Source organism: Rhinopithecus bieti, unplaced genomic scaffold, assembly GCF_001698545.2.
Source record: "Rhinopithecus bieti isolate Rb0 unplaced genomic scaffold, ASM169854v2 scaffold_42565, whole genome shotgun sequence".
Lineage (NCBI taxonomy): Eukaryota > Metazoa > Chordata > Mammalia > Primates > Cercopithecidae > Rhinopithecus > Rhinopithecus bieti.
The window spans coordinates 147,416-159,626 of NW_016818029.1; the positions used below are offsets into that span (position 1 = coordinate 147,416).

Genomic DNA, 12,211 nt, shown 5'->3' on the forward strand with positions numbered 1-12,211 from the left:
GTAGTAGGTTTTGAGGGTTTTTTTGCATTTATTGCCTTATTTAATAATGTTTGGGAGTTTTGCTTATTTTACAAATAAGTCTCTATTTACAAAATTAATTCTTGCTCACTGTGGAAAATGTGGAGAAAATAAAAATTATAAATAATCCTCAAGTTAAGGAATAACTAGTGTTCGTACTTTGATGTATAACTTTCCAGTCTTTCAGCGATGTATACAGTTGTCCCCTGGTATCCACGGGGGATTGGTTCCAGGACTCCCTGCAGATACCAGAATCTGAGGATGCTCAAGTTCCTTATGTAAAATGATGTAATATTTGCATATAACCTACACATGTCCGCCCAAATACTTTAAAACATATCTTGATTGCTTATATCTAATACAATGTAAATGCTATGTAAATAATGGTTATGCTGTATTGTTTCAAGAATAATGACAAGAAAAACAGTCTGTACACGTTCAGTACAGATGCTTTTTTCCCCAAATATTTTCATTCTACAGTTGATTGAATCCATGGATGTAGAACCCATGGATACGGAGGGTGAACTGCATATTCAAATACATTTTAGCAAAATTGGGGCACACTGTGCATATTGTTTTACTAATTGTATTTTTTTCACTTAAGGTATTACGAGTATTTTCCTAATTCTCCTCAAAAACCATTGCAGATAGCTGTCCATGAAATACCGCGGAGCCTCCCTTCTTTCAAGCAGTTTTTTCTTAAACTATTTCACACTTTGGGTTTCCATACATGATTTGTCCACATAAAATAAAACTACTGGTCAAAATATGATGTATAAATGGCCACCTGGTATTCCTTACGAATATTCTTTAACGGACTGAAGAGAAATTCCTACTGTTGGAATTTCTTTTCAGAAAAACACTGCAATAAATATTTCTTTAATTACACCTATAGGTAAACCCTTAATATTTTTTAGATTAAAGTGACAGAAGTGGCAGGCATTATAATATTTGCAGTAAAAAATATGGAATCTATACATATGGGTTTATATCCCAGCACTGTCCCATACTAATAGTGTAATTTGGAGATAAACATTTAAATTACATAAATTGCTTTATCTCTAAAAGTAGGACAATAGGACCTGTAAGACAACTCTGTAGAATAAATACAATTATGCACAGAAGGGCTTAACATAGCAATGGAATATAGAAAGAAAGGACTTTGGACAGGGATGCCAACAGATGAAACAGGAAACACAGAAGGAAGACCACAGTGAGAGAGTAAGTACAACTTGAGAATTTCTGAACTTAGTATTTGTGGAACAGTCTAGTGGACATGTACACAGGCAACAATAAATAAAGATCTCGAGCTCCACACAAGGCAAAAAGAGAGTTAGGAATCATCAGTAGATAGGAATAACTGAAGTGCTCTTAATGTAAAAGTGAAAATCAAAATCAGAAGAGGACTAAAAAAACTGAGGGATATCTAAGTTTCAAAGGGAGGTGGAAAAAGAGAAAAGAGAGAGAGACTGATTTCATGAAAGTCAAGAAAGACAAGAACTTTAAAATGAATGTAGGGGGAAGTAAGGCATTGGTCAACAAAAGTAAATGTTGGAGAAGGCGCAAGAGGGTCTAAAATTTTCACATTTAAGAATCTGCCCAGGCCGAGCGCAGCGGCTCACACCTGTAACCCTAACACTTTGAGAGGCTGAGGCAGGTGGATCACCTGAGGTCAGGAGTTCCAGACCAGCCTGGCCAACATAAGAAAACCCCGTCGCTACTAAAAATACAAAAATTAGCCAGGCGTGGTAGTTTTTGTAGCTGAGTAGCTGCAATCCCAGCTACTCAGGAGACTGAGGCACGAGAATCTCTTGAACCTGGGAGGCAGAGGTTGCAGAGAGCCGAGGTCATGCCACTGCACTCCAGCCTGAGCAACAGAGCAAGACTCTGTCTCAAAAAAAAATTAAAAAACAATCTGCTCAACCTAAACAATTTTACTACCTCATACTCTACCACTCACCCTTGCTCTGATTAGCTCACTGTTTCCAGCAACCACCTTGCTGGCATTATCATTCACATGTTACCCAGGAACCAAAATATACTCTCTTCTATCTTCAAAAGAGAATTAGGGGGAAAACTACAAATCCTATGAAATTGTATGCAAAATTTTGTGTATGTTCAACTACAGAGAGTTTCTGCGAAAAAGAACCACGCTTATTAACATGTTCTCAAATAAGCACGTAGGCTTTCTGTTGTTGCTGCTAGGTTTTGTTTTGTTCTGTTTTGTTTTCATTTAAATCTTCCATTTTCCAGGAAGCCTTCTGAGGAGAAAGGTTAGCAAGCTTAAATTCTTTGACACTTTCTTCTAGCACTTAATCAACTGGATTAAAATAAATGCAGGCTGTCTGTTGTATTACTAGGCAATATTATTTACGGTAAAAATGACTCCTGATTGATGAAAAGTATTTAAACTGAAAAGACTGTAAGTTAACTACAACAGCTTATTACAAAAACATAAACAAAAAAAAGTCTCAGATTCCCTGCAGTGTGTGTTTCTTGAAAGAAAGCATGATGCTTGAGGGAAGCTGCAGCTACTCACAGAATATTAAAAGAAGTGGTTCTTTTCATATGTGACACTTTTGTATGCTGAGGTGACACACATCCACATATTTATCTCACTGGTTACAATCCAGTATACTCTTTGGTAGGTATGAAAGGTTTATCTGAATGAATGTAAGGCTTCTCAATGAAGATACATTTTATGTTGATATGTTGTGCTCCCAGTCTCTATCCTCCTACCTCCTACCAAGCTAGTGAACCTGGTACCAGGTAATAGCCCATCAGTTACTGAGAGTGTGGATGCCAATCAGAACCCCTGACCATGGACACTGAGTGTGGTACCTTTCTTCTCCATTACAATTCTTACTTGTCTCTCATGCTTGAACTTATTCAACTGTTGGAGTCTCTGCATGGTCTACAATAAAGTATTGTTTGTCGTGACTCTTATCCCCCAGCAAATAGAATACATTCATCTTGAGGATATTTTAGAACCATTCTGGGAAGCAGAGAATGCATAGAAAAAAATCAAGTAAAATCTTGCTGATAACAAACATCTACCTCTTTTCCTCCTTCCCTTTATCCTTTTCCTCCTCCTTGTGCCCCTCCTCCTCCCACTTATATTACCAAAGACAGAATATAACTCCGTATTCATTTTGAGTATGCCTATAATAAAAAAAAGTCACACTTCTTCAAAGGAAGAAAGTTCAAAGTAGAGAATATACAAGAAACCCTTGAGAACTACCAAAAAGGCTTCTAGAGATGTGTCCACTACCACCATCCTTGATCACATCTAATTTGGCCTACTATTTGACATAATTCTACGAGTTATTAACAGACATTTTAACTGAAATCAGCTTCCTAACTCTAAAGATTTTTCCAACTGTCAAATTCTAATTTTACTTTCTATTCAGTCTGTACCGTAACACTTAAGATGTATTCTTGCAAAATTGTTTTAAACCAATTCTAACAAGCCTTTAGCTCTCACTTCAAGCTTACAAGAAATTTCTGCTATAAAAAAAAAAAAAATAACATACCACAAGATAGGTGTCTTGCTTAAGGGTAATGCCCCAATTTCTACAAAATTCAACACAATAAACAGAGGCAATACAAGAAGATAGAATGAGAAAATGACATGAAATTGTTAATACATCAAAAGAGATGAGAAACAGTAAAGACAAATGCAACATATAGTTCCATTAAACCAAAAATAAAAATACATTTTGGGAATAATGGAGACAACAGAAATATGGCCCAGATATTAGATATCCTTAAAAAAATTCCTTAGATATGATGATAATATTACAGCTGGTATGGGTTTGGCTGCATCCCCAACCAAATCACATCTTGAATTCCCAGGTGTTGTGGGAGAAATCTGGTGGGAGGCAACTGAATCATGGGGGACAGGTCTTTCCCGTGCGATTCTCGTGAGTGAATAAGTCTCATGAAACCTGATAGGTTTATAAAAAAGTTTCCCTGAACAAGCTCTTCTCTTCTCTGCCACCATGTGAGAGACGTGCCTTTCACCCTCCACCATGATTGTGAGGCCTCCCCAGTCACATGGAACTATAAGTCCATTAAACCTCTTTCTTTTGTAAATTGCCCAATTTAAGCAACATGAAAATGGACTAATACAGTAAATGGGTATCAGTAGAGCGGGGCACTGCTGAAAAGATACCTGAAAATGTGGAAGCAACTTTGGAACTGGGTAACAGGCAGAGGCTGGAACAGTTTGGAGGGCTCAGAAGAAGACAGGAAAATGTGGGAAAATGTGGAGCTTCCTAAAGACTTGTTGAATGGTTTTGACCAAAACACTGATAGTCATATCGACAATGAAGTCCAGGCTGAAGTGGTCTCAGAAGGAGATGAGGAACTTATTGGGAACTGGTGAAAAGGTGATTCTTGACATGCTTTAGCAAAGAGACTGGTGGTACTTTGTTCCTGCCCTAGAGATTTGTGGAACTTTTAACTTGAGAGAGATGATTTAGGGTATCTGGCGGAAGAAATTTCTAAGCAGTAAACCGTTCAAGAGGTGACCTGAGTGCTCTTAAAAGCATTCAGTTGTATTCATTCATAAAGATACGGTTTGGAATTGGAACTTAAGTTTAGAAGGCAAGCAGAGCATAAAAGTTCAGAAAATTTGCAGCCTGACGATGCAATAGAAAAGAAAAATCCATTTTCTGAGGAGAAATTCAAGCCAGCTGTAGAAATTTGCTGAAGTAACAAGAAGCCAAATGTTAATTGCCAAGAAAATAGGGAAAATGTCTCCAGGGCATGTCAGAGGTCTTCACGGCAGCCCCTCCCATCACAGGCCCAGAGGCCTAGGAGGAAAAAGTAGTTTGCTGGGCTGGGCCCAGGGCCTTGCTGCTTTGTGAAGTCTTGGGACTTGGTGCCCTGCATCCCAGCTGTGGCTAAACAGGACTCAGGTACAGTTCAGGCCCTGGCCGCAGAGGATGCATGCCCCAAGCACTGACAGCTTCCATGTGGTATTGAGCCTGCGGGTGCACAGAACTCAAGAATTGAGGCTTGGGAACCTCTGCCTAGGTTTCAGAATCTGTATTGAAATGCCTGGATCCCCAGGCAAAAGTTTGCTGCAGGCGCAGAGCCCTCATGGAGAACTTCTGCTAGGGAAGTATGGAAGGGAAATACAGGGTTGGAACCCCCACACACAGTCCCTACTGAGGCACCACCTGGTGGAGTTCTGAGAAGAGGACCACCATCCTCCAGATGCCAGAATAGTAGATCCACCGACAGCTTGCACTGTGCACCTGGAAAAGCCGCAGACACTCAACTCCAGACCATGAAAGCAGCCAGGAGGAAGGCTGTACCCCACAAAACCACAGGGGAGAAGCTGCCCAAGACCATAGAAGCCTACCTCTTGCATCAGTGTGACCTGGATGTGAGACAAGGAGTCAAAGGAGATCATTTTGGAGCTTTAAGATTTGACTGCCCTGCTGGATTTTGGACTTGCATGGGGCCTGTAGCCCTATTGATTTGGCCAATTTCTCCCACTTGGAACAACTGTATTTATGCAATGCCTGTACCCCTATTGTATCTAGGAAGTGACTGATTGGTTTTTGATTTTACAGGCATATAGGCAGAAGGAACTTGCCTTGTCTCAGATAAGACAATGGAATGTGGACTTCTGAGTTAATGCTGAAATGAATTAAGACTTTGGGGGACTTTTGGAAGGCATGATTGGTTTTGAAATATGAGGGCATGAGATTTGGGAGGGGCCAGGGCAGAATGATATTGTTTGGCTGTGTCCTCACCCAAATCTCATCTTGAATTCCCACATGTTGTGGGAAGGACCTGGTGGGAGGTAATTCAATCATGGAGGCAGGTCTTTCCCATGTTATTCTCGTGATAATGAATAAGTCTCATGAGATCTGATGGATTTATAAAGGGGAGTTGCCCTGCACAGGCTCTCTTCTCTTGTCTGCCACCATGTGAGACGTGCCTTTCACTCTCTGCCATGATGGTAAGGCTTCCCCAGTCACGTGGAACTGTAAGTCCATTAAACCTCTTTCTTTTGAAAATTGCCCAGTCTCAGGTGTCTTTATCAGCAGTGTGAAAAAGGACTAATACAACGGCTGTATGAAAAAGTCCTTATTTTGGGAGCTATCTATTATAGTAAAGTACTTAGGAAAGAAATGTCATGATATCTGTCATTTAAAGCACTTCAGAAAAAAACACACTGTAAATCTAGGTGAAGATTACATTGAGATTCATTATACTATTTCTCTGCTTTTCTATATGTTTGAGAATTTATATAACAAAAAATTTATTAAATGCATGAAAAATTATTTTAACTCTTCAGTGATCTTTTCAGAAGACCTTCAGCCTCATTTCTTAATGTGACATATAGACACAAAATTTACCATTTTAAACATTTTGAAGTGTACAGTTCAGTAATATTAACTATATTCACACTGTTGTGCAAATATTACCACAATCCATCCCTAAAATTTTCTCATCTTCCCAAACATTAAACATTAATTACGCATGCCCCATCCCCTGGCCATTGGCAAGCACAATTTTACTTTCTGTTTCTATGAATTTAACTATTCTAAGTACCTAATATAAGTGGAATCATACAATATTTGTCCTTTTTGACTAGTTTATTTTACTTAGCATGATATCTTGAAGTTTCATCCATGTTGTACTACATGTGAAAATTTCCTTCCTTAGCAGGCTAATATTTCATTATATGTACACACCCCATGTTACTGATCCATTAATCTCTCAATCGACACTTGGGTTGCTTAGACCTTTTAGCTATTGCGAAAAAAATAACTGAGTTTCCACTTTAAATTATATGTGGTATATACCCAGAAGTATTGCTGGATCATATGGTAATTCTACCTTTGATTTTTTTTTTTAAAGAACTGTCATACCATTTTCCAAAGTGGCTGCACCATTTTACTTTCCCACAAATAATACACAAACACTTACTATTTCTTCACATCTTTGCCAACATTTTTTTATGTTTTCCTTCAAGACCAGAATGAGATACCACTTTACATCTATTTTATGATAGACATATATATACAATATATATACACATATAGCCATACTAAAATACATGTAAAGTGGTATCTCATTGTGGTCTTGACTTGCATTTCCCCAGTGATTAGTGATGCTGAGCATCTTTTCATGTACTTTTTGGCCATCTGTATGTCTTCTTTGGAAAAATGTCTATTCAGCTCCTATGTTCATTTTTTAATTGAGTTGCTTTGTTTTTTGTCACTGAGTTAACAATCCCATCAAAAAGTGGGCTAAGGACATGAATAGGCAATTCTCAAAAGAAGATACACAAATAGCCAATAAACAAATCAAAAAATGCTCAACGTCACTAGTGATCAGAGAAATGCAAATCAAAACCACTGTGCAATACCACCTTACTCCTGCAAGAATGGCCATAATCAAAAAAATCAAAAAATAATGGAGGTTGGCATGGATATGGTGAAAGAGAACACTTCTGCACTGCTGGTAGGAATGTAAACTAGTACAATCACTATGGAAAACAATGTGGAGATTCCTTGAAGAATTAAAAGTAGAGCTACCATTTGATCCAGCAATCCCACTACTGGGGATCCAGCAACCCCAACCCAGGAGAAAAGTCACATAAAAAAGGATATTTGCGGGCGGGCGCGGTAGCTCAAGTCTGTAATCCCAGCACTTAGGGAGGCCGAGATGGGCAGATCACGAGGTCAGGAGATTGAGACCATCCTGGCTGACCCGGTGAAACCCCGTCTCTACTAAAAAAATACAAAGAAAACTAGCCGGGCGAGGTGGCGGGCGCCTGTAGTCCCAGCTACTCGGGAGGCTGAGGCAGGAGAATGGCGTAAACCCGGGAGGCGGAGCTTGCAGTGAGCTGAGATCCGGTCACTGCACTCCAGCCTGGACGACAGAGCGAGACTCTGTCTCAAAAAAAAAAAAAGATATATACACGTTTATTACAACACAATTCGTAATTGCAAAAATACGGAACCAGCCCAAATGCCCATCAATCAACTACTGGATAAAGAAATTGTGGTACATATGGAATACTACTAACCCATTAAAATGAATGATTTAATGGCATTTGCAGCAACCTGGATAGAATTGGAAACTATTATTCCAAGTGAAATAACTCAGGAATGGAAAACCAAACACCGTATGTTCTCACTCATTAGTGGGAGCTAAGCTACGAGAATGCAACAGGGTAAGAATGATACAATGGATTTTAGGGACTCGGGGGAAGGGTAGGAGAGGGGTGAGGGTATATACCGCTCAGGTGATGGGTACACCAAAATCTCTCACAAATCACCACTAAAGAACTTACTAATGTAAACAAATACCACCTGTTCCCCCAAAACCTGTGGAAATAAAAAAATTTAAAAAAAAGAATTCTCTATATATTCTGGACAGCAATTCCTTATAAAATATATGATGGAAAAGTATTTTCTCTCATTTTTTTCACCCTGTTGGTACTGTCCTTCAATGCACAAAAACGTTTTAATTTTCATGAAGTCAAACATTTATTTTTTTCTTTTGTTGCCCATGCTTTTGGTGTCGTGTCCAAGAAATTACTGACAATTCCAATGTTGTGAAGCTTTCTCTATGTTTTCCTCTAAGAGTTTTACATAGTAGCTCTTACGTTTAGGTCTCTGATCCATTTTGAGTTAATTGCTGCATATGGTATAAGGTAAAGGTCAAACTCATTCTTCTGCATATAGACATTGAATTTTTCCAACACCATTTGTAGAAAAGACTATGTACAATGCCTTTGTCCATCAAATGGTCTTGACACCTGTCTTAGTCCATCTGTGCTGCTATAAAGGAATATCTGAAGCTGGGTAATTCATAAAGAAAAGAGGTTTATTTGGCTCACAGTTCTGCAAGCTATACAAGAAGCATGGTGCCAACATCGACAGCTGGTGAGAACCTCAAGCTGCTTCCATTCATGGCAGAAGACAAAATGGAGCCCATCACACAGCAAGAGCAGGAAGTGAGAGAGAGGGAAGAAAGTGTCAAGCTCTTTTCAATCACCAGTTCTTAAAGCAACTAAGAGTGAAATTTCAGTCATTCCCATGAGAATGGCATCAAGCCATTCATGAGGAATCTACCTCCATAATCCAAATAGCTCCCATCAGACCCACCTCCAATACTGGGGATCAAATATCAATATGAGACTTGGTGGGGCCAGGCAAACCATTTCCAAACCACAGGAGGACTTCTGTCAAAAGTTATTTGAGCATGTATGTGAGGCTTTATTCCTGAGCTCTTTATTCTATTCCATTGGTCTATATGTCTATCTTTACACCAGTACCACACTATTTTAATAACTGTAATTTTGTAGCTAAGTTTTGAAATCAGGAAGTATGCGACCTACAACTTTGTTTTGGCTATTTGGGGTCCCTTGAGATTCCATATATGGTTTAGGATAGATTTTCCTATTTTTGCAAAAAGGTTATTGGGATTTTAATAATAATTACATTGAATCCATACATTGGGTAGTACTGACATCTTAACAGTATTAAGTCTATCAATCCATAAACATGGAATGTCTATTCATTTATTTATGTCTTCTTTATTTCAGCAAAGTCTTATAATTTTCAGTGTACAATTCTTCCACCTCCTTGGTTTATTACTACTTTATTTTTGTTGATACTGTAAATGGAATTGTTTTCTTAATTTCCTTTTTGGATAGTTCACTGTTACTTTATAGGAATGCAACTGATTTTTGTGTGTGATTTTGTATCCTGCAACTTTGCTGAATTCATTTATTATTAATAGTTCTATCGGATATTTTTTCTTCTGTGGAATCTTGGATTGTCCACATGTAAGATCATATCGTGTGCTTACAATGGTAATTTTACTTATTCCTTTCTAATTTGGATGCCTTTCATTTCTCTTTCTTGCCTAATTGCTCTGGCTAGGACTTCTGGTACCATGATAAACAGAAATGGCAAAGGCAGGAATCCTTGTCTTGCTCCTGATCTTAGAGGAAAAGCTTTCAGTCTTCTACGATCAATTATATTAGTTGTCAGTTTTTTACATATGGCCTTTATTCTGTTGAGGTAGTCTCCTTTTATTTTCAGTTTGTTGGGCATTTTATCATGAAAGAGTGTTAAATTCTGTGAAATGCTTTTTCTTCATCTATTGAAATGATTATGTGTTTTCATTCTCTTAATGTGGTACATTACATTGATTATAAGACTTTTCAAACGTAGACCTATCCTTGCATTCCAGGAATAAGTCCAACTTGATCATGTGTATAATGCTTTTAATGTGCTGCTGAATTCAGTTTGTTAGCATTTTGTTGAGGATTTTTGCATCAGCAGTCACAAGAGATTACGGTCTGCCTGGCCAAAATGGTGAAACTCTGCCTCTACTAAAAATACACAAATTAGCCAGGCATGGTGACAGGCACCTGTAACTGCAGCTACTGAGGAGGCTGAGGCAGGAGAATCACTTAAACCTGGGAGGCGGAGGTTGCAGTGAGCCAAGATCATGCCATTGCACTTCAGGCTCCGTCTCAAAAAAGAGAGAGAGAGAGAGAGAGAGAGAGAGAGAGAGAGAGAGAGAGAGTCTGTATTTTCTTTTCTTTTTCTTTTTTTTTAGTATCCTTGTCTGACTTTGGTACCAGGTTAATTTTGGCCCCTTAGAATGAGTTAGGAGGTGTTCCTTCTTTATCAGTTTTTCGGGAAGAGTTTGAGAAAAATTGATGTTGACTCTTCCTTACATATTTGGTAGAATTCACCAATGAAGCCATCGGATTCCAGGCTTTTCTTTCTTGGAATGTTTTTGATTATTGCTTCAATCTCCCATAGGTCTGTGCAAGCTTTCTATTTTTTCATGATTCAGTCTTGGGAGGTTGTGTCTTTCCAGGTATTCATCCAATTCATTTAGGTTATCCAATTTCTTGGCATACAATTGTTCATAGTACACTTAAAATCCTTTTTATTTCTGTAAAATTGGTAGTTATGTCCCCTCTTCCATTTCTGATTTTAGTTGAGTCTCCTCTCTTGTTTTCTTTAACCAATATAATGAAAGATTTGTTAATTTCATAGATTTTTTTTTTTTTAAATCAACTCTTGGTTTTGCTGCGTTTTCTCTTGGCCTCATTTTTGAGAAACTGAGCAAACTGGCTGGCACACAGGATTATCTGTATGGTTTTAGAGGATAAATGACAGTTACCTGTCTAATGCTGGTCACTGAAAAATTTAAAAATTTCCCAAGCATCACAGTAAATCCTAACTTCACATTTAAATATTTGACAATGATTTTTTAAGACCAGTATTACTTTCAGGAAACTCACTTCCAAATAAATTTTAATTCTGAAGATGAGTCAACAGAGTGATACCAACTGCTTCACTGCCAAATAACACTCATGAAACAGCCAACCATCTCCATAAGAAATCCACCAAGTAAGCTCAGATTCCACTGGTTCTGAAGCTACATTCCTGACCTTCACTGGCATCTCAAGAACTGGACCAAAATATTCCACTACTAAAAGAATTGTTATCTTTTCCTAATTTGCGAAAAGAATAGACAAAGAGTAATTTCCATTTATTTTTTTCAAGAAATGGACCTTATACTACAATAAGCATCAAAAGAATATATACTGTACCAAGCACTAACAGAAAAAATAAGTGAACAATTAATTGACTATTTTAGTGGAAAATTTATAATAGCCAGTCACACATCATTTAATAGGTTATTTTTCCTACAAATGTGATTATGGTCACATATGTATATAACATATATATGGCACCATAAAATTTCCTCCAAAATAGTGTTCTCAGCTCACACACCACCTAAATATATCAATAACTTCCTAGTGTCCCTTAAAAAGCACCAAGATTTCCAGGAATTCTGCAAACAGAACTTCTAACACATACTGTATTAGTCCATTTTCATACTGCTATGAAGAAATACCTGCCCCTGGCCCCTCCCAAACCTCATGTCCTCATATTTCAAAACGAATCATGCCTTCCCAACAGCCCTCAAAGTCTTAATTCATTTCAGCATTAACTCAACAGTCCAAAGTCTCATCTGAAACAAGGTAAGTCCGTTCCACCTATGAGCCTGTAAAATCAAAAGCAAGTTAGTTACTGCCTAGATACAATGAGGGGACAGGCATTGGTTAAATACACCCATTCCAAATGGGAGAAACTGGCAGAAACAAGGGGGCTACATGGTCCATGCA

The 12,211-nt window shown here is 38.1% G+C and overlaps 1 protein-coding gene across 1 annotated transcript in view; it reads right to left on the reverse strand.

Annotated features, from left to right (window-relative positions):
• Nucleotides 1-12,211, reverse strand: part of RNF13 (ring finger protein 13) — a 167,981-nt gene that overhangs the window by 136,320 nt on the left and 19,450 nt on the right. The gene's annotated exons all lie outside the window — the stretch shown is intronic.